The sequence below is a fragment of the Mus caroli genome, unplaced genomic scaffold (assembly GCF_978045245.1).
Source record: "Mus caroli unplaced genomic scaffold, Mus_caroli_1 scaffold_4, whole genome shotgun sequence".
In the NCBI taxonomy this organism is placed as follows: Eukaryota; Metazoa; Chordata; class Mammalia; order Rodentia; family Muridae; genus Mus; species Mus caroli.
The window spans coordinates 18,967,527-18,991,413 of record NW_028227259.1 but is presented as its reverse complement, the minus strand read 5'-3'; the positions used below and the strand labels follow the sequence as shown (position 1 = coordinate 18,991,413).

Here is a 23,887-nt window from a genome sequence, read left to right as displayed (position 1 = left end):
ATTCTGTAAGGATAAGTAGAAAGCATTGAGTGAAGGGACATTTAATTAACATCCATATGTATTATAAAAAGAGGGATAAATTGATATGGCTGATTGGAAGATACTGTTGTGATTAGCACATAGGCAAATATAGCTGTGAACACTATATGTGGAGATTCCTTTTAGCCTTAGTAGGTTGCAGTTAATTTAATGAAGACCTACCAAGTGCCAAACCCTACTGGGCACTTTTATAGTTGTTACTTTCCATGATCTGAGCAAAATTGTGAGGAAGACTGGAGAAATCTTTTACATCTTCTAAGATGCTCTACCTTATAAGAGGTTGCTGTGGGATTCATAACATGTTTTTCTAGTGCTAAGTATGGTACTCGCCTACTTCATCATGTTTCTCAAATGCATTGTTTGGCAATAGTAGAAGCAAATAGAACTAAAGCACAATGTATTTCCTCATATATTAGGTAAAGTTTGACTAATGACAAATGTCTTCTTCTAAGCATACTTTCACAGTTACCACAATCAATAGTAATGCCTGACGGAAAACCTTCACGTTCTAAAACTTCAATTAGCTTTAGCCGATCATCCTAGACAACTGAAACAAAAGAAGCAAGAAAACTTCAAATTTGTAGTGAAATTGCTTGCTGTTGTCTAAATGAAGGTATCTAGACTTTCCCAAGAGCGTGCTGTTACTGCTCCTCTGTTATAGAAGGTTAAAGTCAGATTGAAATTGATGCGATGCATGGCTTTGCTTTACTAGCACAGTATGCTAAGAGAAGATCAGTATGCATTTGAATCTTGCAGTTGTATTGGTGAATCACCCCCTATGGGCTTCTCAGCCAAATGTAACCTTCATCTGTTTACACCAGAGTTGTGCAGGCTGTACTGGGTAGAGAGGATTTTGTCATTTCTTTTGGATGAGCCTCACATAGCTTTTCAATGCACTCTTTGTTCCCAAATCCCTAGGATACAATGGATATTCATCAACAATGAGTTGTTTCTTTATAGAGTGTCAAAAACAATTGTGATAAGCAATGTTTAGAATCTGATCTGCACCTTTAATACATAAGTGATTTTTGAGCTCTCTTTTTAAAAGAGGGTTTTAGTGCTGAAGTGCTCGATCAATTCATTTCTAGGTCATAAACAACTCTGCAAGAGTCAAGATAACATGTACTACCCATACTCAACACACCAATACCTTTCTTCTTTTGATTACTAAAACTTTTCCATGAAACCATCCACTTGCCAACTCTTCCCTACATATGATTTTCTGTACTCTGTACAATCACTTAAATCCATTTGTATCTATTCTGACTCCGAAATCCACTTCATTTTCCACATTCTTATGAATATTGCATCATTATTTTAAATAAATGAATGAATAATCCTATTCCTTTTCCAGGCACTTAAATGATAATCTCATTGCTTTTAGTATAAAGCACATACATTGCTGTCCACTCTCCTGGTCCAGTCTCTTTTCCTTTCACAAGGTATATGATCTACAATCCCGTCTATCCCTTTCTTTGAATACAACTTGATTTCTTCCCCTTTAGATGGAGTAAATTCTTACGTATTTAGTTGTAGTGTGTGTGTGTGTGTGTGTGAGATACACATGCATGCTCATGTGTGGATAGAGGCCAGAGGTTAACATCTCATGCCTTTCCTACTTGTCTTTCACTTTATTATGAATCAGTATCTCTCACTGAAGTAGGAGCCCACTAATTCAGCTAGATGGCTCGTCATTGAGCTGCAGAGTTCTGCTTTGCCATCAAGTTTCAGGAATTACAGATGTGAGCTTATGTGTCCAGCTTTTTAAGCGGGTGCTAGGGACTTGAACACAGATGCTTATGGTTGTCAAGCAAGCAGTTTACTGAGTATGACACCTCCCAAGTCTTCAGTTCTCATTTTTTTATGGAAGCCCATTTTCTGTGGCGTTAAACTCTCCTAGTATTACATCTCTCTCTCTCTTTTGACATGTATTACACTTGTAACTGTATATTCTTTGAGGTACTTGATGAATCACTATCTTTTCCTTTAGGCAAAAAGCTTTACACAGTTAGAGTGTTATATAGCTTACCATTATTCTAAAGTTAAGACACTATAAACAACTTCTTATAAAAATCTTTTGAATTTTACCTTAACTTTTCATGTGGTCCCAGTACTATTTGTTCAATCTCATCTTCAGGGAACCATATCACATATAATTTAGTCAAATTTAAGAAATATTTATGGACTTTCCTTTGATCTGCATTTCCCTCTAGATATTGTATTTATTTGCCAACCTTTGAAAAATTACTCAAAGGAGGAACAGTTGTCCCTGATTCCTGAACTCCAACCTTCTCATCAGCCTTCTAGTTAGTTTTCTAATATCCTACCTTGTGTAACTGCCAGTGACTTTTGTGAACACCTGATCCCATCAAAATTCTCATGTATTAACCCTATTAACCTATTAACACACTATTAACCACCATTTTTCTTATGGAAATGTTCTTTGCCTTGTTTACATGATACTTATCAATTTAGGCTTGGCTAGTTAGTAACTACTAGTTATTAATGTTTAATGAGTGCCTGGCAAGTGTAATACCTTATTATATTTATTACCATCTTCGATGTAAGTGACATTGTGAAGCACATAGTACATTAAGATTAAAACGTATGTCTTCTTTTAAAATTTATATGAGGTCTAGTCTTAGGTTCTTTGTATTTCCTTGTTTATATTTCTACACCAAGTTAACTTGTTCATAAAGTAGTCAGCTATGACATAATTAGTGGCCTATCATTCAATTTGAAATTGCTAATTAAAGGTTATTGTTAAATAACAAATAATTTGTTTTCATATTTATTGATCCTATTAGCTATAGTTCTTTATACTGGCTCCTCTGCTGGCTTATTACATTTTATGCAAGAATTATAATAGTAAATGAGTTTACTAGCTAATGGTGATTTCTAACTTTACTTGACTTACTAATTGCTTCATGTTTTTAATGCCATTATAAATATATCTTTTAATTTTCAGAAAAACATTGACAAGCAAATTATTTTTTACTATGAAAATTTTGGTAAATACCTTTCATGTTTTCCAGTAGTAGCATTTGTATACAATTTTTTAAAGGTCAATTCAAATACCTTATTTTCAGAACAATACATTTTTCTAATCTGAAAGAAAGAGCATGAAAAAAAATTATTCTGATTCTAGAGGTTGGTGAGTATAATCTGAATTATATTGTGCTTATAATTACCAGGTGAGATCTAGACATATCATATTTCCTATGAATTTTTCTCAAGTAGTCTGTGAACTATTTGAGGTCATTCTTTATATTGCCAGCACAAACTACAAGTCTGATACACAGATGTGAACAAACATTTCTGGAAAAACAGGTAGATGTGCCAAAGTATACTAAATTAATCAGAAGGATTTTACATATAATAAGCTATTAATGACTCTATTCCCAGGGCTCCTTATGTGGTCACCATCTGCCAGTAACGTGGAACCCTCCGGTCTCCCTGCATTCATGATTTCAGGGAACCCTGAAGTCCATTCCTATGTAGATGTTTCTCATTTTTTGCCTGAAATAGTAGATAAAAGACTACAGTGGAATTTACACTTCTTTTCTAATCTGAGAATGTATAGTTTTAAAATTGGCAAAAGAGGCCTCTGATGAAAGGGATTTTGTTGCTGCTGTGTTTTGACATTCTATCCTGTTTACAAAAGAGCCTAGCTTGACATATAAACTCAGTTTAACCCTGTGGAATTGGAGAACAATAGAAACAAGTAGAAGAAAATGGCATGCCCACACATGGCATAGCCTTATTTGGTTAAGTCAGGATTCTATGATTTTGCTATAAAAATAAGTAGCAGTGTTGAAATTTACCAGCAAACGCTCACATTTACCCTTCGCTGTAGCTGCATAGCCCAGTTAATTCTCAAATAAGGATGCAATTCATACTAAGTGCTTGTATAACCAAATCAATGAAGGCATATGTGCCACAGCCTTGTATGCTTTCCTTGATGAGCGAGTTAAGACTATCATTAAGCCTTTGATGTCAATAAGGATTGTTGAGACTGTTTAAAACCAAATTATCACCATAGAGTCTCTAAAACATTCTACCTCCTCTCTTTCTTTCCTGTTCTCTTCATCTCTCCCTCCTCTCCTTCTCTTTGGTTTGAAGATTATTTAGTTTCTTTTCCCTGTTTGTTTTGGGAATTGTGGCTTTCCAGTGAGCACATGTCGTGTCAAGCACTATCTCTAGATACTGGGTATATGTTACAAATAAGCAAAAATACTCAGACTGTGACAAATCTTCTCCTTGGATACTCAGAAAAGCCAAGTTCAGCTAACCTATGCAATTAATTCATGATCACTTCTGAATGGAGAGAAAGTGCTGCTTTAAGCTTTTCTGTTCTCCTCTTAGGGACGTATGGTCAGATTCAAGAAGAGGAATTACTATTCTTTCAAAGTTGCATGTCCTGATTTGTATTCTGGTAATCAAATCCTCAGAATTTCTTTCTTTTTGACTTGTAAACTCAGTTTAATAAATCAATTCCGGTTTAGCTACATGTAAATATACCTGTTGGGATAGATGGACAGGCTAGTGACCAAAGCAGGCAGATTGCTTTTCTTGCCAATACTTCATCTGTGCATCAATTTTACTTTTCTTTTCCCTTACCTAATATGGAAATAAATTTCTAATTGCTTTACATTCTTTCATTTTCCCCCAGGAAAATATAGAAGGCATTTTTTTGGAATAAGAAACTGTTTTATAACAAACCAACAAACAAACAAACAAGCAAGCAAGCAAATGAACATTATTTTCATACAGGTGGAGCTCAAAAGAAAATCATAAGTATAGATAAAGAAATAAGGCATTAAAAATTGTTTGTTTAGGTCACCTAACTACCAAGCTACTGAAATGAGAGGACTTTTGATATCAAATTAAAACATCCACAGTTAAATATGTTCTCAATAACACTAACACACTGATCAATTAACTAATTCTTTAGGCTCATAAGAACAGTAGGTTTTTAGTTATTGTTCATTGTCAATCACAGATAAGATCATTATTCTAATTCTTTGGCTATTTTACACTAGATACCTTCGTATAAGTGATGGTATAGCCAGCTGGTCTAATTCCCAAGCTCTGGCTCTAAGTAGAAGGTCTATTAACATGTGCTTTAGTTTCTGCTTCTATAAAATGGACATTCTGATAACATAAACATCAGTGGGACGAATTAAGAGGATTAAATCTGTCTGTATAGTTAAAATAAAGCGGGAGTGCCTAGAAACACACATACTTTAAGGACTTGATGAAAGTTATTGTCTATACTATCTTTCCCATGGTTCTAAGAACACTGTATAAAATATGTATGTGAAAGCACTCATTTCACTTGGAGAACTATTGAGACAGAGTTGAAACTAAGTGGAACACTTTGGGGTGTTATTTGTTGGCATTGGTAAAAATTGGTGTTGTGAAATGTGATTTATGAATCCATTTCTATGAAAATATATGAAATGTACTTTTGTCCTAAAAAAAAAATCTAAGGAGGAGGAAATTTGCCCGGAATCAGACAATTTTTTGGAAAGTTTACTCAGCTTCTCGGGTTTGATGCTTGCTTTTCTTTGTCTCTCATTCTTCATAACTCGGTGCTTCAGTGAAGTGGACAGATAGCATGCTGCAGGGTTGCACTTAGACTCTAAAGACACATCTCTGACTGTTATTACTTACCTGAATCGTTGGATCGCAATTAGATTTTATATTTATATCCAGCAATCACTCTTTTCCCTGTATAATGGCTACTGATTCAGACCTGGGATGCTGCATTCTACCTTTTTCTACTGACAAAGTTTACTAATAGGAATTGTTTGGCTAAGAGAAATATCAAAATTCAATAGCACAATTTTAAAGTTGAGTAAAATGAGCCCCAGAATGATTTAATGAACCATTACTCTGTTTATTCAGTAAATATGTATTGATCTCCTACTATGTCGAACATCCTCTTCTGGGTAATAGATATGCAGTTGTGATTAAGCAGCTACATCTACAGTGGTGTGATAAACAATTATGGTCAAATGAGGAGAAAGTGATGCAGGGAGATCGAAGTGTGCAAGCCAGGAAGAACTAAGCTTAGGAGGTCAGAATAGGTACTGAACTTAAGAGAGCCTGAAGGAGGGACAGGCATGAGTCAGTACACTGGGAGGTTATGATGCTGTGGGCAGGCTGATGGAGAAGAAGGATAGTGATGCCAGTTGCTGTGGATTGAATGCAACAAGAAGGATGAAGGCTAAAGGGCCAGACATCAAGACACACAGGTGAATAATGTGAATATCTCAAGAGCAATGAAAACTCTTTGGAGAATCTTAAGCAGGAAGTGATATCTGGACTTGTATTTTTAGGAGGATTTTTTTCTTTTGCTTACTTTTTTTTTTTTTTTTTTTTTGCCACAGCCCAATAGTCAGTGATAAGATTCTCATATGCCCATAAGTGGCTTTTTTCAAGCCCGGAGGAAAGACAATGGTGACTGTCTCTGGATAAATTTTATCAAGTCATAGATTTACAGAACACGTTGGTTTTATTCCTCTGTCTTGTTTGTAGATTTACATGGTTATGTCTGTCCTGCTTTGTGAGATGGGGTCTCCCATATAGCTCAGGCTAGCTCCAAATTCACAATTCTACCTCTGAGTTTAAGTGATGTTACGCCTGTATGCAGCTGCTGTGGGCCTTCATCTTACACACGACTTTTTTTGACATAGTTTTTGAAGGATGGTGTTTTAACCCCCCCCCCTTTTTTCTTTATTAAGCAAGGGACTTGATACAGCATGCTCTTTTCTCTGGTTGATAAGGGGGATGATTAGCTTAATTGTTTTGGCTGGCGTTTCTCACCCAACAGCTAATTCCTACCTACGAGGCACTATTCATCTTTGTGTCTAGTAGATTCATTTCATACTTCCTATTCCCATTGCCACTGCCCTAGTTTGGGCCATCATTACCTCTCACCTGGAGTGTTGCCATAACTTGCCAGCTCATCTCCCTGCCTCCCAAACCTTTATTTCCTCATATTTATCTTCATAGTGTGCTTTCAGATTTCGTTGCTCAAGTGACTTTAGAGGGTTCTCTCTGCCTACAGAAGAGATCGTACCCATTATTCCTTTTTCTGTGAGAGTTTTACCATCTACACTGACCTTTCCCATGCTCTATTCCTTAACAGAAATAAAATCATACAAGGAAATCCCTGGCTTTGGTCACCTTTCCATAGGCTCAGAGTAGATCCTTCAAGATCTGAACAAGTTTTCAGGATTTGATATATACAATCAAGTTACAAAGAAGTATCATGATCCTCTTTTCCTCATAGCTTAGATCCTAAACTTTCATAGTTACATTTGCATATGTTGCTCTTCTCCTGTGAGATTTTATGTTCGTTGGACGTACTGATGTTTTTTTTTTCTCTGACCTCAATATACTACCTAATGCCTTGAAAATAGAAGACACTTAAAGATTTACTTCCTTGGATTGATGTCATTCTTTCATGACATTTTAAAATATTCATATGAAGTTATTTTGTTTGAGATTCAAAATGCCTTTAGGAAAATAGTATAATTTGTGGATTGAAATTAAAAATGTAACAATTTTTATTTTTAAAGTACAACATATGAAGGGCAGAACACACATTAATATTTTATCATGGAATGTGCATACTGATTAAATTTAAAAATTAAAATAGAATTTATTCACTCATGAAATATTTATTAAATATTGCAATATGTTCCATTTATTATTGTAGATTTACTTATAGAAAGGATACGAGCTCGAACTGCCTTCTTGTAGTTCATTCTGATCAGGAAGATAAACCCATCTTAAGTTTCTAGTCTCTGATTTGTACAAGCCTCATCAGAGCAATCTCCATGTAAAATGTCTTTAAAAGTTATAAGCAGTTATAATTTTGTATTGAATTTTTAAAAGTTTTTTTTTAATTTTATATGTATGAGAATTTTCTTGCTTTTATTTATATGTGTGCCTAGTCACTTAGAGGTCAGAAGAGGGCATCAAACCACCTGGAACCAAAGTTATGGATGGTTGTAAGCTACCATGTGGGTACTGGGAACCAACCTCTGGTCTAGTGCAAAAGCAACAGTTGATCTTAGCTGGTGACTCATCTATCTAGCCCCATTTGTTATTTTCTTAAAGATATAAAACAAGAGTTTTAAGGCAGAGTAGAGGGTGTTGAGTCCTGTGAAAAAGAAAAATGGGTGCATACCCTTGTTGCATAATGAATGAAGTGGGAGACTCTCACAGTGAACCCCATGATCTGTATACCACACAAGTGTTAATAGTAAGGATTGTAATGATGTGTTTTTGTAATAATGCATGTAGTATTTTTACTTTAGTATGTAGCACTAAATGCATTTGGTCGGCAAGCATTTGTTGCAAAACTAGTACCTCCTCACTGCAAAGTCGAAAACCGTAAATATCTAAGGAAGTAAATGAAATGTCTCACATTGTGTCCTAAAGAAGGCAGTACTAGGAAGTGCTTCTGAGGATGAAAAAACACAGGATAATGCTTTTCCAGTCTGGGCAATACAGAGAAAATATGAAGCACCAGCTACACAGCTGCTATAGCAGAAGATCAGGAAGAAAGAGATGCTAATGTGTGGGCTAGGTCCTCAAGCTTAAGAGTTTTCCAGAAATAGTATGTGAGTATTTTCTGTGGGCTGAATGCAAGTGAAAGGAACTCAGCCTGTAAGCAAGACCTGGATGAATAATAGGGCACCAAGAGTGAGAACTATGTGACCTGGACCACTGAAGGAGAAAGAAAGAGCTGAGGAGCTGTGCTTAGACAAAAAAAAGTGGTGCCTGGGGGACTCAGGTGCTGAACCTCCAGCAGTGAGAAGGAATCCCCATTAGGAATGTGTGTTCACACATACCCTGAGACTTTATCTTAAAAATCTAGGGTCACAGGACTTGGAAAGACTTCCAGGTAAGGTCTCCCCATACTCACCTTCCCATACTACCTTCCATTCTTAACTTTGCAGAAGTTAGAACTGGAGTCAGTAACAACAACAAACATTGATCATAATCCCTGGGAACACAAAAGCTTTCTGTTCCAGATGTTAATGCAAAACATGGCAGCTCCCGCTGTCATGATCAAATATACCTGTAGTGTTTAAAGTTCCAGTTGTCATATTTGTCTAAACATACTATGTTTTTTAAATAAAGACTGTTTAGTAGCTACAATTTCTCATTATTTTTATGCACAAGCATATTTTACTGAATAAACCTTAAATAAGGAGTAAGAATAAAAAATAAACTTATTATTCTACCTATAATCTATTCCAGACAAAACATAAGTTACTATTCAGGCCTACATAAGACTGCATAGATGCTTTAGATAAAACTTTTATAAGACAGATGAAAATATCATAGGCTTTGATGATTATGAATTTAGATTTAACTATAGGTTTGCAGAAAAGAGGAGTAAAACACATCAAAAGACCACACTGATAAACAGGAGCTATCTTGTGTGAATAGAAAAGCAGATGTTGGTGTGGAGGAAGATGTCTCGGAATTTATATTTAGGTGATGAGTTTCCATTGAGTTCTTTGAAAGCCAATTATTTACCAAGATTTTCCCCTGGGAGTGTGCTTCAGAGGACTGAACCGGGTGCCTCACAAATACTAGGCAGGAATTCTGTATCACTAAGTGTGTTGGTCTGAATAAAAATGGCCCCCATAGGCTCACAGGCAGGTGTGGCCTCATTGGAATCTGAAGCTATGAGGAAAAGAAATGTTTTGGGGTGGTGATAGTTTTTGGCTTTAGATACATAAAGCCTGATGTATAGGGAAATTCCTGTAGAATCACCTTCACCAAGTGGCTCTGTAACCAACAAAAGGTCAAAAAATCCAGGCTCTGCGGGAGCCTCAGTGTGACTTTTTACAGGTAAACACTGTGATGTCTGAGATTCTTGGACTTTAAAAATGTCTGAAAACGTGGGGTTCTGGGATTTACTTCTCTTTCCTTTGTGAATTTGACTGAAGGCAAAGTTGGGAAGACTTCCTGGGAGCAGAACCTGGAGGCCCAGTCTGAGCCTCCCCCCACCTCCTACCCTCTGCTGCCCATCCACCATTCTCTCTTCAGTGTTTTTCCCATGTGATTCTGAGCCCTGCTTAGGAAACTATCTTTGTGAGGTCTGCCAACCTCAGCTAAGCAACCATTCACTTGAACACAGTAGAAGCTGCGTGGAAAATGGAAGTTGCCAAATGGAGTTCACCCGACTCCTGTTGCCCTGCAAATCTTGAGGGAAGTGGAGAATTGGGACAGAACAATGCTTTCCTATGCCCTTTAGATTATAAAAATATAGCCATAAAGACAATTTCAGTTTGAAGAGGATGTAAACAAATCAGGTTTCTGATCTTCAAAACCCAGAAATGATGTTTTTGCTAATTAATTAATTTAAAGTGTCAGCAGCTTTTTAAAGAAATTCACTCAATGTTATAGTAAAAATTGCAGAGCAAATAAAGGGAGCCGTTTTCTAATCTGAAGGCTATAGAAAAGATGATACCTTGTAAGTGTTTATTTATTTTATAGGAATTTAATACAGCTAAGAGAATAAATACCTTTGCAATGAAAGTAGATTTCTAGAAAGTCGGCCTGCTCATATAACTCACAGAAACTGCTTTATTAGCTGAGGTTAATTAATTAATACTCAGCTTGTGGAGTTCAGACAACTGGTTAATCCAATTATAGTGGAAGGATATGGTAAATAATTTGGTACAAGCAGTTCACAGAATGTCTTCTGTAGGACCATCATTCCATGGTAAATTGATTTGTACTGATTATTTAAGTACCTCCAAAATGTTAGTATCTACAGATGAAGTCCTTGGGAGATAGATGTGGATGAAGTCTATACAGTACCAGGTTTCTTGTTGACAGGACAAGTGTTCTAGTAAGCACAGGTGATGGAGTTCTCTCTCTTTCTCACCATCTCATGTGTGGACACAGCAAAATGCCTTCTATTGAAAAGAAGGTATACACCAAATCTGCTACTAACTTGACCTTGGATACCTCATTGTCCAGAATTGTTTGCCACTACAGTATTTTGTTATAGTCTCCTGAGCAGTGTAATTGAGGAATGTTTCCCAAATTTGCATTTTTCTCGGGAATTATCTGAAGCTTAGTCAATATGTAGCTTCTTTACTTCTAGTTCCAACAGTATTTGTTCTCACTACTCTAGGCTATGTCTAGCCAATGATCTTCATTTTAAAGAGATTCTGATGTTGGCATTTGTGGTCTGCTAAGTGCTGTGTGTGTCAGAGGTGGTTGTCTGTGTAACAGGCAGAAACTGGGGCTGGCATTCTCTCTCCTCCTCCTGAAACATTCCAACGTCTTCCATCTGAGGTGACCAAGGTTTTCTCTCCACACCACACAGCAAGGTCATAAGTTAAGATCTTAGAAGAAACAGGGGGAGGGGGAGTGCTGTATGTCACTTAATCTTTTTCTCCAAGAGGATTCATTTGTTCAAGTGATGATCTACCTCATCTCAAATTAGTAAATTCTGAGACTTCATGAACCAAGGCAGATGTCAGAAGAGATAGTTTGAAAAAGTAGGGCTATAAATATTTCTCAAATATATTTTCCCAAAGGACAGGCCTTGGTCATTAGATAAATGTGTCTGAGTCTTACATTATGACGTTTTGTCAGTGTTGAAGTGAGGTATGGGGCGCCCATCACTGTCCCTGGGCTTGACAGAAATCACTGGAATTAAGGAATCAGCAAATGGAGGGTCTCCGCTTTTTCAGGAAAAAAAAAGATGTTTGAAAATAGAAACAGTTAATTATATTCCTCAGATCTCATTTTCTCCTTGAGGCAGATACAATTCCAACTGTTTCTGACCTTGTACTGCCATCTCTCAAATTGGCATGTATTTTGGCATATTTTTTGAAAGCAGTTTCTACTATGTTGTATTCACTAACACATGGCATATTAAAACTGCTAAGTAAAATAGAAAATATTGCTAATAATCTATCTGCTATGTATTATTAACAATCGAAGGAAACAGCTCCCACCAGATGGAGGGACAGATCTGGGATTTCTATTATTTTCTCTCAAGTTTACAAGAATATTGTAACACAATTTACATTTGGAGAAAGATCTTTGAATAAGACTTATCTCATACTTCGGGTCTTGAGCATTGTGACAACAGGTATAAGCTTATGAAAACAAGACAACTTGTTCATGAGAAGGCACCCAGGTCACAGAATCTGAGATGGGACCTTTTATATGGCAGTCCTACAGACTGAGCAGGCCACAGTATTTCTCTTATTCTTAGTGTGTTTAAAAGTGAGAATCTCTATGCCTTTTTAGTTGCAGGCTGCTGGATATATTATGGACAAATGCTCCAGTATATAAAAATACTGAGACTACATAAAGACGAAGTTACTATTCCAGCTGGGCAGAGACATTTCAAAGTTTTTCTAGTCTACAGAACACCTTTTTCAGCTTGTTTACCTAGTGGGAAATAATTAAATTGTAAGAGAAGAGACACAGGAACATTTAGATTTACCAAGCAAAAAAAGCTGTCCCTTCAGAGTCTGTATTCTTGTGACTGTATTTATTTTTGAGAGATTGTGATGTTCTTTGAAGTCAGCTCCAGGAAATTTATTTCTTTCACATTTTCAGAGCTTCTATTTATTTCTCAGGTTGTTAACAAATCTATCATCTTTCTATAATGTTCTTATTCTCTGATTTTCTTTAGACATATTTAATTATAAATAATGTTTCAGATTATTTCTTCCATGATATTTCCTTGTTTTTAGGAAGGGTTCTGTTTAGGGCTAGATGATGTCTTGGCCTGTAGGGCCTTTTCTGGGTTCCACTCATTGCTCTTTGTTTTTCGTTCTTGGGAAACATGCCCCTTCATTTGAATCTCAAGAAAGATTTGTTGAACGAAAGCAAACATGGCAAGAAAACATTAAACTGAGTGGCTATAGAGTTTTCATTATAATTGACAAAGTTTGCCTTGGGGTTAAAAATAAGTTTTGATTTTTGTTTAGTACTTGCTCTTGGGTAAGTGACTGGATCATCACTTCTTCTGTCAAATGGGCTCACAAGTGTGCTCCTGACTCATTGAATTCTTGTAACAATAAAGCAGATGCTCCTTGCTATGTTATAGTAGAGTTATAACCACAGGACAACTGGTTAATAATGATCTACTATTAGAACATATCAGTAGTTTTGTCTTTCTACAGAATCTAGCACAGTACTTCTATAGAGCCTGTGTGTGTGTGTGTGTGTGTGTGTGTATGAGAGAGAGCGAGACAGAGACAGAGAGACAGAGAGAGAAAGAGAACAAGACAGAGAGACAAAGAATGTCTGTGCACAGGCATGTCATATCCAAATGAACATGTTAAATAAAGGAGGCCAGTTTTTAGCTTGCATGATAATTTTGATAACTCCTTTTTACTTTTTATTTTTCTCTGTGTGCTTATATGCATGTGTGATTGTGACTATGTGTGCACATGTACATGCTGGTGTGAATTTCTCTCTCTCTCTCTCTCTCTCTCTCTCTCTCTCTCTCCCTCTCTCTCTCTCTCTCTCTCTCTCTCTCTCTGTGTGTGTGTGTGTGTGTGTGTGTGTGTATGTGTATGTGTGTGTGTGTGTGTGTGTGTACACGCATACATGTATAAAGGCAAGAGATCACTGTCTGGCCTTCCTTAAGTTTTTTCAGCCTTATTTTTTTGGAAACAGGCTATCACTGAACACTTACTTGCTAACACTGACTGGTCAGAAAGTGCAAGGGGTCATCCTATCTCCCCCTTCTCAGCTTGGGATTACAGGTGCACGCTGTCATGTCTGGCTGTTATGTGAGTCCTGGGAGTGGAACTCGGGTCCTCATGCTTAAGCAGCAAGTGATTTTATGGACCAATTATCTTCTTAGCTCTGTATTCTTTTCTAATGGAGAATTACAAATTAAAATTTTTTTGAATAGTTTTAACTTTACATATGCTTGCAAAGTTTCTGGATGTATTTTGTCACTCTGTGTCCTCACTATATACCCCAAATCTTATTTTGTTTAGGAGCTAATAAATATCTTCCCATCAGTTGTTTTGCTAAGAGCTGACTTTTCTGGTTGTATTGTTTTTCTTAAGAGAGCTTCAACAAAAATGACTCCACATCCTGAAAAACTCATCACTGGTCTCGAAATTGTTATGGTGTTAGAGTTTCTATGTTGTTATGTATTGGCTGTAAGTTTTTGAAAACTGCACATCTGGATTTTGAAAATTGCTATATGTTTGATTAAAGTCTATGCTTGTCCAAGTGATTTTTGGTAGAAAGAGCAGTGCACTCTGACAAACTAAACCCGAGAACCTCTTATGCTTTCTGTGGAGATATCATCTACATATGTGGCTTTGTTCTGAAACATGATATCTTGGTGTAGAGTTTGTATAGACTTTATATGGATATTTTTTAAGTGGATCTGTGTGTGTGTTTAAAGTACAGTGTGTACTTTTCAAGTTCTGAAGCAGGACTGCTGATCTGATGGGAAGAGAGAGACTATGTAGAGCATCACTTCTTAGAATGCTTCTCTGGTTCCAAGGTGAAATCGCAAATATATTAATGGCCTACTTTTCCTCTACCAAGAAAATTGATTTTCCCTTTGTTTCTAAGGAAAATCATTCTGAGGATACTCAGCACTGTGTGATGAATGCACTATAAAAACACTTCAGGACCTCAGATGGGAGAAGACTGACTTAACATTTGTTTGGACCATGCAGTCCAACTCAATTCCCATAAAGACAGAGTTAGTTTTGTAATGGCCCCTCTCCCTTAGATGTTTTTGTGAATAGTCTAATGCCCAACGGGGTATAAAGACAGCTGAGCGCCCTGCTTTTGGCTCTTTCGAGACTTGCCGAGTGTCCCTTGGAAGGTGGCTCCTACTCATTTGCTCCTAGACTGCCTAGTAAAGCTGGCATTTCAGTGCCTGGCAGAGGGAGAAACAACTGACTGGGAGACTGAGGCTACCAAGATATTTGCTAAAGAATCTTAAGGAAGCCTCCACATGGTTGTGTTGCAGCCAGATTTTAAGTGAACAAAATAAAATCCTGCTTTTCCCCCTTGTGGTTATTTCAGGCTTCTTATTTTAAAAGTAACCTTCACATATGGTTCTTCCATATCAGCCTAAATATATTTTGTGTTGGTATATGCATGATGGGAGCTTACTTTTCATGATACAGAACACTGGATAATGTGTTCTTAATTCTGGCTTTTTCAGTTTGTATCAGTATGAAGTGGCCACTGAAAACTCTCACAAAACTACTGCTCCATGTTTACACACAGCTAACTAACTTACACTTTTACATTCTTAGCACATTCTATTAATTAAGGAAATCACTTTCATGTCTGCAATGGGATTTACATGACAACAGCTTTTGGGGCTCATTTGAGCATCAGACCAGCATGTCACAAAAGTCCCTTGTAGTGTGGGTGGTGACAGGGCTCTATTGACAACAAATTTGCAATGAAAATATCTCATAAATGTGCAGCCACCCAGAACATTACATAGAAAGGATCTTCTGGATATTCACATAGTCCATTAAAGTCAAGGAAGACAATTTCCCATTTCTTACATGAACCAGATAAGGACGTATAGCTACACACAAACACATAAATGTCCTAAAACATATACTATTGAGGCAAGAGGTGGATATAGAACTGGCATCCACGTGCTTTCTTGTGTTATTATGTATTTTACATGACTGGTATAAATGTTGGATGAGGATCTTAAGTCATACAAGAGGATGGAATAGCCCAGAGGAGTAAATGATAAAGAGTTAGCACTAAGATAAATTAGAGTCATGAAATAAGCTGAATTAAAAAATTCTTAATAGAGAGAATCATTACACTACAAAATAGTTTTTCAAAAACTCTGGAAGAAGTCATCACATGACCTGTTAAGAAGTACACTGGACTAATGCACTCCAAAATACAGTAATGCTGTAGGGACCCAGGCAGCATCAGAGATGGCAGGAGGAGGATGACTAATGGTTTGTGTGGTCTCCGTTACTATGATTGTACTCATTTTGTGTGCTTAGGCTGGATAAATAATCTTCTCTCATTTTACTCTGCTTCTTGAAAGCAATTTCAGCAAATCTGTCTAATGTAGATTGGATACATTTAGCACAGTTTCAAAAGAATGAACAATCAACTCAGCATAAAACAGCAAAGAGAGACCACTGTGTGTGAACAGCAGACCCATTCGGAACTGGCTCTGAAGAAGAGGAGTATTATCCTGCACCTCTGGCCATATTCTATACTGAAGAAGTTCCCTCCTCTTTTTATCAATGATAAAAATGAGATATTTTTTCCTTTTTGAGTGGGTTCTTGAGATAATGTTGAGTACAGAAAACAAATCGAAATACTTCATTCTTAGGCTGATAGGCCAAACCCTGCAAAGAGCCAGGGCTCATTTTGTGACTTATGTTTACAAGAATGGACATGAAGGAGGGATCATTAGTTTGAAAATGAATTTCAATCTCAAAAAGACGAGAATATTCCTGAGAAAGTTGTATGTTATTATTGCTATGTATCTTACAAAACTGGATAATCCAAGACTGACTGTGTTTCTGATTGATCACCTGTCATGAGGCAGAGAAGAGAAACAGATGACCTTTGGATGGTCTGGATCTTTCATTCAACACAGATATTAGTTATAACTTAGAAAAAAAGATCAGTCATTTTTGTGCTATCTTTGCATTTGTTCAACTTAACAAGTTTAATTCCAATGACATGAAATAACAGAAGTGTTGCTGATGTTAGGCAATCTTGAAGTAAGTAATAAGATTCACATTTCCTCCACATGCATATACTGTCACTTTGAAAATACAACCATCATCCAAACATATTTTCTTGATCTACTGATGACATGTAGCTGAGAAACCCTGTGCACTTTAACTAGTGAAGCAGCTTTTTCCTTTGTGCACTGGGAAACTTTTTTTAAATATATTAAGCTTCACATTTTATGGGAAAGATATAGTGCACAGAAGTAGATGTTTTCACCATTTTGGAGTGTGAGTGGGGTTGGATTTAACAATGCAAAGTTTTCTTCTCATATTGTTTTAGTCCCAGGAATGCAGATACAGTTTTCTTTGTTTCATGTGTGCTAGAATACATTTCACAATTTTTTCCTGTGCTATTTTGTATCATAAGCACCAAAAGTATCACTTAGCATGTAACTCAGGAGAGCCCATGGCATGTCCAGTCCACTCAACATATCTCTGTGGGCAGCCAGAACCCAAAGGTGTGGACAACCCAAACCTACAGGTGTGGGAAATCCTTGTAACTGTAAGTCACTGCTATTGCAAAGTGAAAAATGCTACTTTATTAAGGTTTCCTACACTTTAACTTTCAGATTGTCAAATTATATTGGGCTGATTTTGGGGGGGGGAAGGCAAATAGCAGTACAGAATATGAACAGCTAATCAGAGTTCCCTCAACATCTTTGGTAGGATTGTTATTCACAGGCATCTAGTATAATGGGAATCTGGATATTTTGGTTAATGGTGATACCCAATATTTATATATACAACACAGTTCAAGTAGCAACCTCAAACTGGGATCAGATAAATCAAAGCCAATTTAGATATGAAGACAGTTAAATGAATATTTCCAAAGGCATGTTAACCCCATCTCTAACCCCAACAAAGTTGCTAAACAAGCAGTCCTGGGGGGCAGGAACAAAGAAATTTAAGCAACCAACTGCTGAGGTGCTTAACACTAAAACTCATAAAAATCATAACTTGCTTTGTACTACTGTGTGATTGGGCATGTATATATTCAATGTATCTATAACATACCTATTACTGTTCAAACAGGAGTAGAACTATTTTATAAGTAAATTAGTTGAATTGGTGACCATACATTTTGAGAGAAGTGGAGTTTTGTCTTCAGAATTTGCAGCACTCTAAGATATTTTGAAAGCATCTGTTCACTCCCTTAAACCAGCTCTCTGAACGTATTATACCTTTAAGAGACCCTTAAATGTTTCTTACCTCATAGAGGAACTAGAAGGAAATCCAAGTGAAATTCCGAAAGAATCAGCTTATTGGATATATTACCTAGTCTATTTTTGGACCACGAATCTCCCGCCCTCTCCGAGTTATCTCACTGCCAGATAAGAAAATGGAACAGGATCAATGGGCAGATATTCTTTGAGTCTGGCTCTTGAATGCCTTTTTTGGCTCAAGTCAAAAAGAGCAAAGGGCAGCGAGTTGGGGCTAATTTCCAAGCACGCTTGCTGGTGGATGAACCTCTGTCTGCCCCTGGCTGCGGAGCTTATCCTGGCATCACCAGGGGGTCCTGCTGACCGCTATCCACCTCGCCTGACAACCTCCACACCCACATGCAGCTACCAGTGTGTGAGCCACACATCACAGGGTTCCTGTGCACAAAGCCTTATAAAACCCCCAAGCGCAAAGCTGGATGGAGGCGGTTGGAGAATGAGACCTGTCTCTCTAATTAGTCCCTCTACCTCTCATTCCCTGGCCGCAGACCTATGCTCTGAAATTGGCCCCTTCTTGAAGGGACAGTAGCGCGCGCACACACAAACTACTCTCTCACTCACACCCACATTGCTCCTATGACCCACGTTTTCCACCCCCGGCAGATAGATATGTAGGGACTGGTCCGTGCTCTGCCTCAACTTTCCTCGCTTTGCCTGCCCCACGCGGCACCCGAGCTCCTGCGCCCTGGCTGGGCACCCTCCAGAGGGGCAGGTCCCCTTCTGGGCTGCTTACCTCGCACAGTCAACTCCTGGCAGGAACTGAAGCTGACCGCGGTGGTAGCGGCAGCGGTGAGCCTGCACCCAAGCTCTGGCTCATGGTTGGTCCTCTTCATCCGACACAAAAGAGGGAGCTTGCTGCCTTTGTCCTTTCTAAATCCAAGGGAGAACTTATTTTGCCCCTGAAATGGCCAACTTGTGCGCGAAGCTTCCTGTCACAGTGCCCCCTACCCCCGCCCCCGCCCGGCTGCGCGCTGGACCACTGCCCGGTGGCCCAGCATCCAGGCCTCCGAGTCAAGGAGGAGTGGGAAAAGGGAGGGCTAGAGGAGAAGAGCAGGAGGAGGTTGGGAAGAAGGGGACCCAGTGGTCTTCAGCAGAAGGGAGGGGAGCTTTAGAGCCCAGGCGCCCTCCTCCTCTTTGCAGCCAAACCCACTTCCTGGGCTCACAAGCAACTTTCCTTCACCTTGGCCAGGCAGAAACAGTCGCATCTAATTGGGACTCAGGCAGAGAGGCACGGACCTTCTGACATCCTCTCCTCCTCATTCTTCTTCTCCTTTCCTCTCTCCTCCTTTCCCTTCCCCCTTCTTCCCTCCGTTTATAGGGGTGTAGCTGCAGAGTCTTCAGTGAGCTACTGTACCTAGACCCAAAGGTTACAATACAGAAAGCCTGGTGGGGTTGAGAGCTTCTCTGCCCCAAGGTTTGCAGCCCTTAGGCAATGCATACAAAGGTTGGTGAATTTCGGAGCAGTGGCGTGAAGGGGCGTGGGGAGGTAGAGTGGGAGGTGGCTCCAACTTTGAAGCTCTGCTAAGGCTCATGGCACGCGGGTGGGCAGGGACCTACAGTCATTTCTAGTAAGAACTCTCTTGTGGTCCCTATGTAAAAGGCTGACTACTCTTGGCGGAGACGGCGAAAGAGGGAGCAGTGTGAGCGAGTGAACCCAGGAGGCCGATACGCAGCTTTGCCCCACACGCGGTTCAACTGCACATTGCGAACCCCTGGGGAGGCTTGTGCAGCACAATCTCTGGGTCAGCAGGGAGGGAGACGCTCCTGTTTCCTAGCAACGCTCATCAATCTTCTCCGGATAGCTCCCTCTGAAGGAATTCGATTGGATAGCCCCTTGAGAGAAGCCACGCCCCTTCAAGAATGCTGGGCTGCTGCTTTTTCGCATTCTCCCAAATTTCTTAGGTGGAAAAAGATTCTAGGGAAGTGCTTAGATAATCTCTCCTTTCTTATCCTCCGGTGCAACCACACTGACCCCTTGGAGCTACCCTTTTCCAGTTCCACATTAATCTTTCTCAAGTCCTACTTTTTTGTTAAGAGGGTCTTCACAGAACCTTTTCTTTCTTTTTAAAAATAAATAAATAAATACCTCAAATCGGTGACGTAGGCACAAAGGAAAAAAAAAAGCACACGGAAATAGCTTCAATAGACCGCGAGCTAGAGATAGCTTCCTAAAGGAAAAACCCCAGCTTATCATTCTGTGACTAGAAATGCGTTGTGCTCAGTTTCAAAACTGAAATTTCATTAATTTTTCCATCCTGGTGTAGTAACTTTATATTAACCCAGGACTGAGTTATACGAAGCTAGACTCAATGAAACAGAAGGCTTTAAATGCTACAATCCTTTAATATTTCATGCTAAGTTTTTTAGCAACTATTTTCTCTCATAGCTCAGCCAGAACATGTAAACTACAGAAATGCTTTACCACTGGTGCTTTTAGAAGAATGTTGATATTTAAACGACACACGTGCTTAGATAGCTCATTGTGCATGCCACTAAAATTTGGGATATATTAAAAAACAAAATGCTGGTGTACAGTGAAATGTTTGAAATGCCCATTTTAACACTTATTTCTGAAATTCAATAGAATTGCCAGAAAGAAAGGAAAATTAATTTCCCCTTTGTGTTTCATTATAATTAGTTAACATGTGCTATTCACCCACAAACCTACTAGAAACTCCTGAGATAACATTTAACCATTTCTGCTCAATAGACTCATGACCATCAAGGATCAAGGACATGAACAATGGAGACGATAAATATGTGCATATTGTTAGGAAACCATACTGGCCCTTTAGGAATGTTCCAGAAGTTATCACCATGCATTTGTAAGTCATTATCATAATCAGTTGAAATTAAGAGTAGAAGAGATCCCATGCTTTCCTGTTGTGCTTGCAAAAAGGAAGTGCTGATGTCTGGGCTGACTTGCATCTCTGCAGCCTGTTTGTAGGCTGCATACCACACTGGGGCTTACAATGAACAGAGGATGACATAGTGAGGCAAACTAGCAATCTGGTATCAATTTTGGTTCTATGGGACATTTCTTTATTTCCCCATCATTCTAAACCCAGAAAAAAAAAAAAGAGAAGTGAAGATAAGGCTGACATTTGTTGATACACATTATTTGAATTTCAATTCTTAGTTTTTCATCTTTCTTAACTGATTTGCTTCTAACACTGTACTTAAAAAATACTTCATCTGGGTTCTACAATCTATAAATCAGGAGAAATTTCTCCTTTCTCAGAATTATGTCAAAATTCGCTCTTTCCAATAGTCTATAAATATTAATTATTACTATTAGTCTCTGGTTTGCAGTTAACCAATGACATTAGGATTGGTTAGCATATAGAACACTTGATTGAAAATGAAATAGTCTTGAAATTTAATGCTTAACAATTTAAAAAGATGGCTGGCTACAATATAGCTCTGCTTTTGTGTTTATAAGTGAGTGTGTGCATTTTGAGAGTTAAAACCCCCAAGGGATAAAGCTGAACAATAACTCCTGACTAGAAGACAAGGCGATTAAGAAGTACATTTTTATTTTCCCCCATTCTCCTCAAGTATTCTACTGGGCTCCATTTTAAATCAATTATTATCCACCCTTAAGTACCTCTGTTGAAGCATTTTCATATTTAGCACGTAAGCTATTCTCTCTAGGTTATATTCTTTACTAATTTGTTTAAACTTTACTAATTTATGAGCATTTCTTTGGGTGATTAGTTATGCTTAAGAATTTATTCCTATGACTCTTGACAGTTAACAAGCTGCCTTCTTGTATATTTTTTATTTAAACATGGTACATTAAGTATGCCATCTTTACCAGCAACTCCTAAAGTGGGTGACCTATGATTTTTAATTACAGACTTTCCTCTTGTCCTTTTCTGTTACTAGCATTTCTCCATGCCAAATCTCCATGAACTCAACCATTTTATTGTGATTTCTGTGGCCAGTCAGGGATGTATAGCTTTGATCATGTGTGGTGATAAGGTATCCAGTTCATACTGCACAATTCTAGTTTGTGTCAGTCAGTCAGTTGTATTTTTCATTGTCATATTGGTTCTCAAAATGATCAGGTTTGGTTTGCCAAATGACTGTCTGATCCTCCTGACCACTTGCCTCAGCATTCATTCATTTGTTCCATCTGGTCTGTGACTCTTACCTTTATTTGTAGAACACTTTTTACATAAGATAATACTGACAGAACAGTTCTGTGAATATCTATATCTAATCTATATCTATATCTATCTATCCATCTATCTATCTATCTATCTATCTATCTATCTATCTATCTATCTATCTATCTATCTAATTAATCTGTCTATCTACAAATCACAATGTTTCTATCATCTATTTGTCATTATCCATACACACTATCTATATTGATCTATCTATCTATCTATCTATCTATCTATCTATCTATCTATCTATCTATCATGTACTTATCTGTCATCACTTATCTATCACTCACAATCTATCATCTATCTATCATTATTATCTATCATCTATCTATCTATCTATCTATCTATCTATCTATCTATCTATCTATCTATCTATCTATCTATCACTTACCCATCATATATATACCTGTCAATCACAATCTGGCTATCTATCTATCTATCTATCTATCTATCTATCTATCTATCTATCTATCTATCTATCAATCATCATTATCATCTATCATTTACCATTTATCATCATTATCTATATCTGTCTATCAATCACTATCTACCATCTATCATCATTATTATCTATCATCTATCAACTGTTTCTATCATCTATCACTTATCTATTTATCTATCATCTATCTTTCTGTCATCGTTATTATCTATTAACTATCTATTTATCTATCATCTATCATTTATTTATCTATTATCTGTCTATCATTTATCTATTGTCACCTACCTGTTGTCTATCATCATCATCCTCGTTATTATTGTTATCTATCATATCATATCATATCTATCTATCTATCTATTTATCTATCTATCTATCTATCTATCTATCTATCTCTATCGACCCACACAAAAATGTCCTGTATTTACTCATAGACAACACTTATTTATTTTTCACTCTCTTCAAAGTGTCCCTACTACTTAGATCATCTATGAATTTTAAGTTTAATTATCATCACACAATATAAAAATGAAAATATTCTAATTTTGAGCACAACTACAAAGCAAAGGGGTGTCAAGTTTCTGTATTCCTGAGTGAGAGTTATCGGGTGCCTTGTGCTGAAGGGAACATCCTTAATCCTCTGGAAAAGAGTAAAACCTAGAAAAAGAGTAAAAACCTAGAAAGGGGAGAGGTAGGAAATAGTTGAGAGTTTTTAGGACCATTCTAAATATGTAGGCCCAAAGTTCAATATTAGGTTCTATTATACAGGAAATCTTTGTTGTGTTTCTCTAGAATTAGGGGTACAGCAGACTGCTTTTTATTTCACTACAGAGGAATGTAAAATTATGCATTTAGCTTCATCTCTCACTGAGCTGAAGTAAGAGAAGGTGGTACTATGATAGATTTCCTGAGCACTATATGTTGGAGATTCTTTTTCCTATTCCTCCCAGAAGACCATGGTGGGAAGTCTGTGGGTCCCTCTAGACATTCTGTGCAGGGTACAGGGCTGTGGTTATAAAGCCTTCTAGGTTATTCTGTGCATAAAGGTGCCAGTTTGAGAACTGAAAGGGTTGTTTTCTGAGGTTCAGCTTCTTTTGTGAGCGTACCTCAGCCTGCTGGGAGGCCTCCTGTTTGTACTTCACTAGTCTGGAGGAGGTCTCTTTTAAAAATTCATATGAAGGACTATCGGAGATTCCTGCCAGTGAAGTGGGTAGGGTAGTAAGTGTCCAGTCATGA

At 37.8% G+C, this 23,887-nt stretch overlaps 1 protein-coding gene across 1 annotated transcript in view; it reads right to left on the bottom strand.

Annotated features, from left to right (window-relative positions):
• Grm3 (glutamate metabotropic receptor 3) overlaps positions 1-19,575 on the bottom strand; it is a 235,101-nt gene extending 215,526 nt beyond the window's left edge. Inside the window, exon 1 of the mRNA XM_021162993.3 lies at positions 18,774-19,575. The gene's annotated coding sequence lies outside the window, so the exon portion shown is untranslated. The remainder of the gene's footprint in view (positions 1-18,773) is intronic.
• Positions 19,576-23,887: the final 4,312 nt, after the last annotated feature.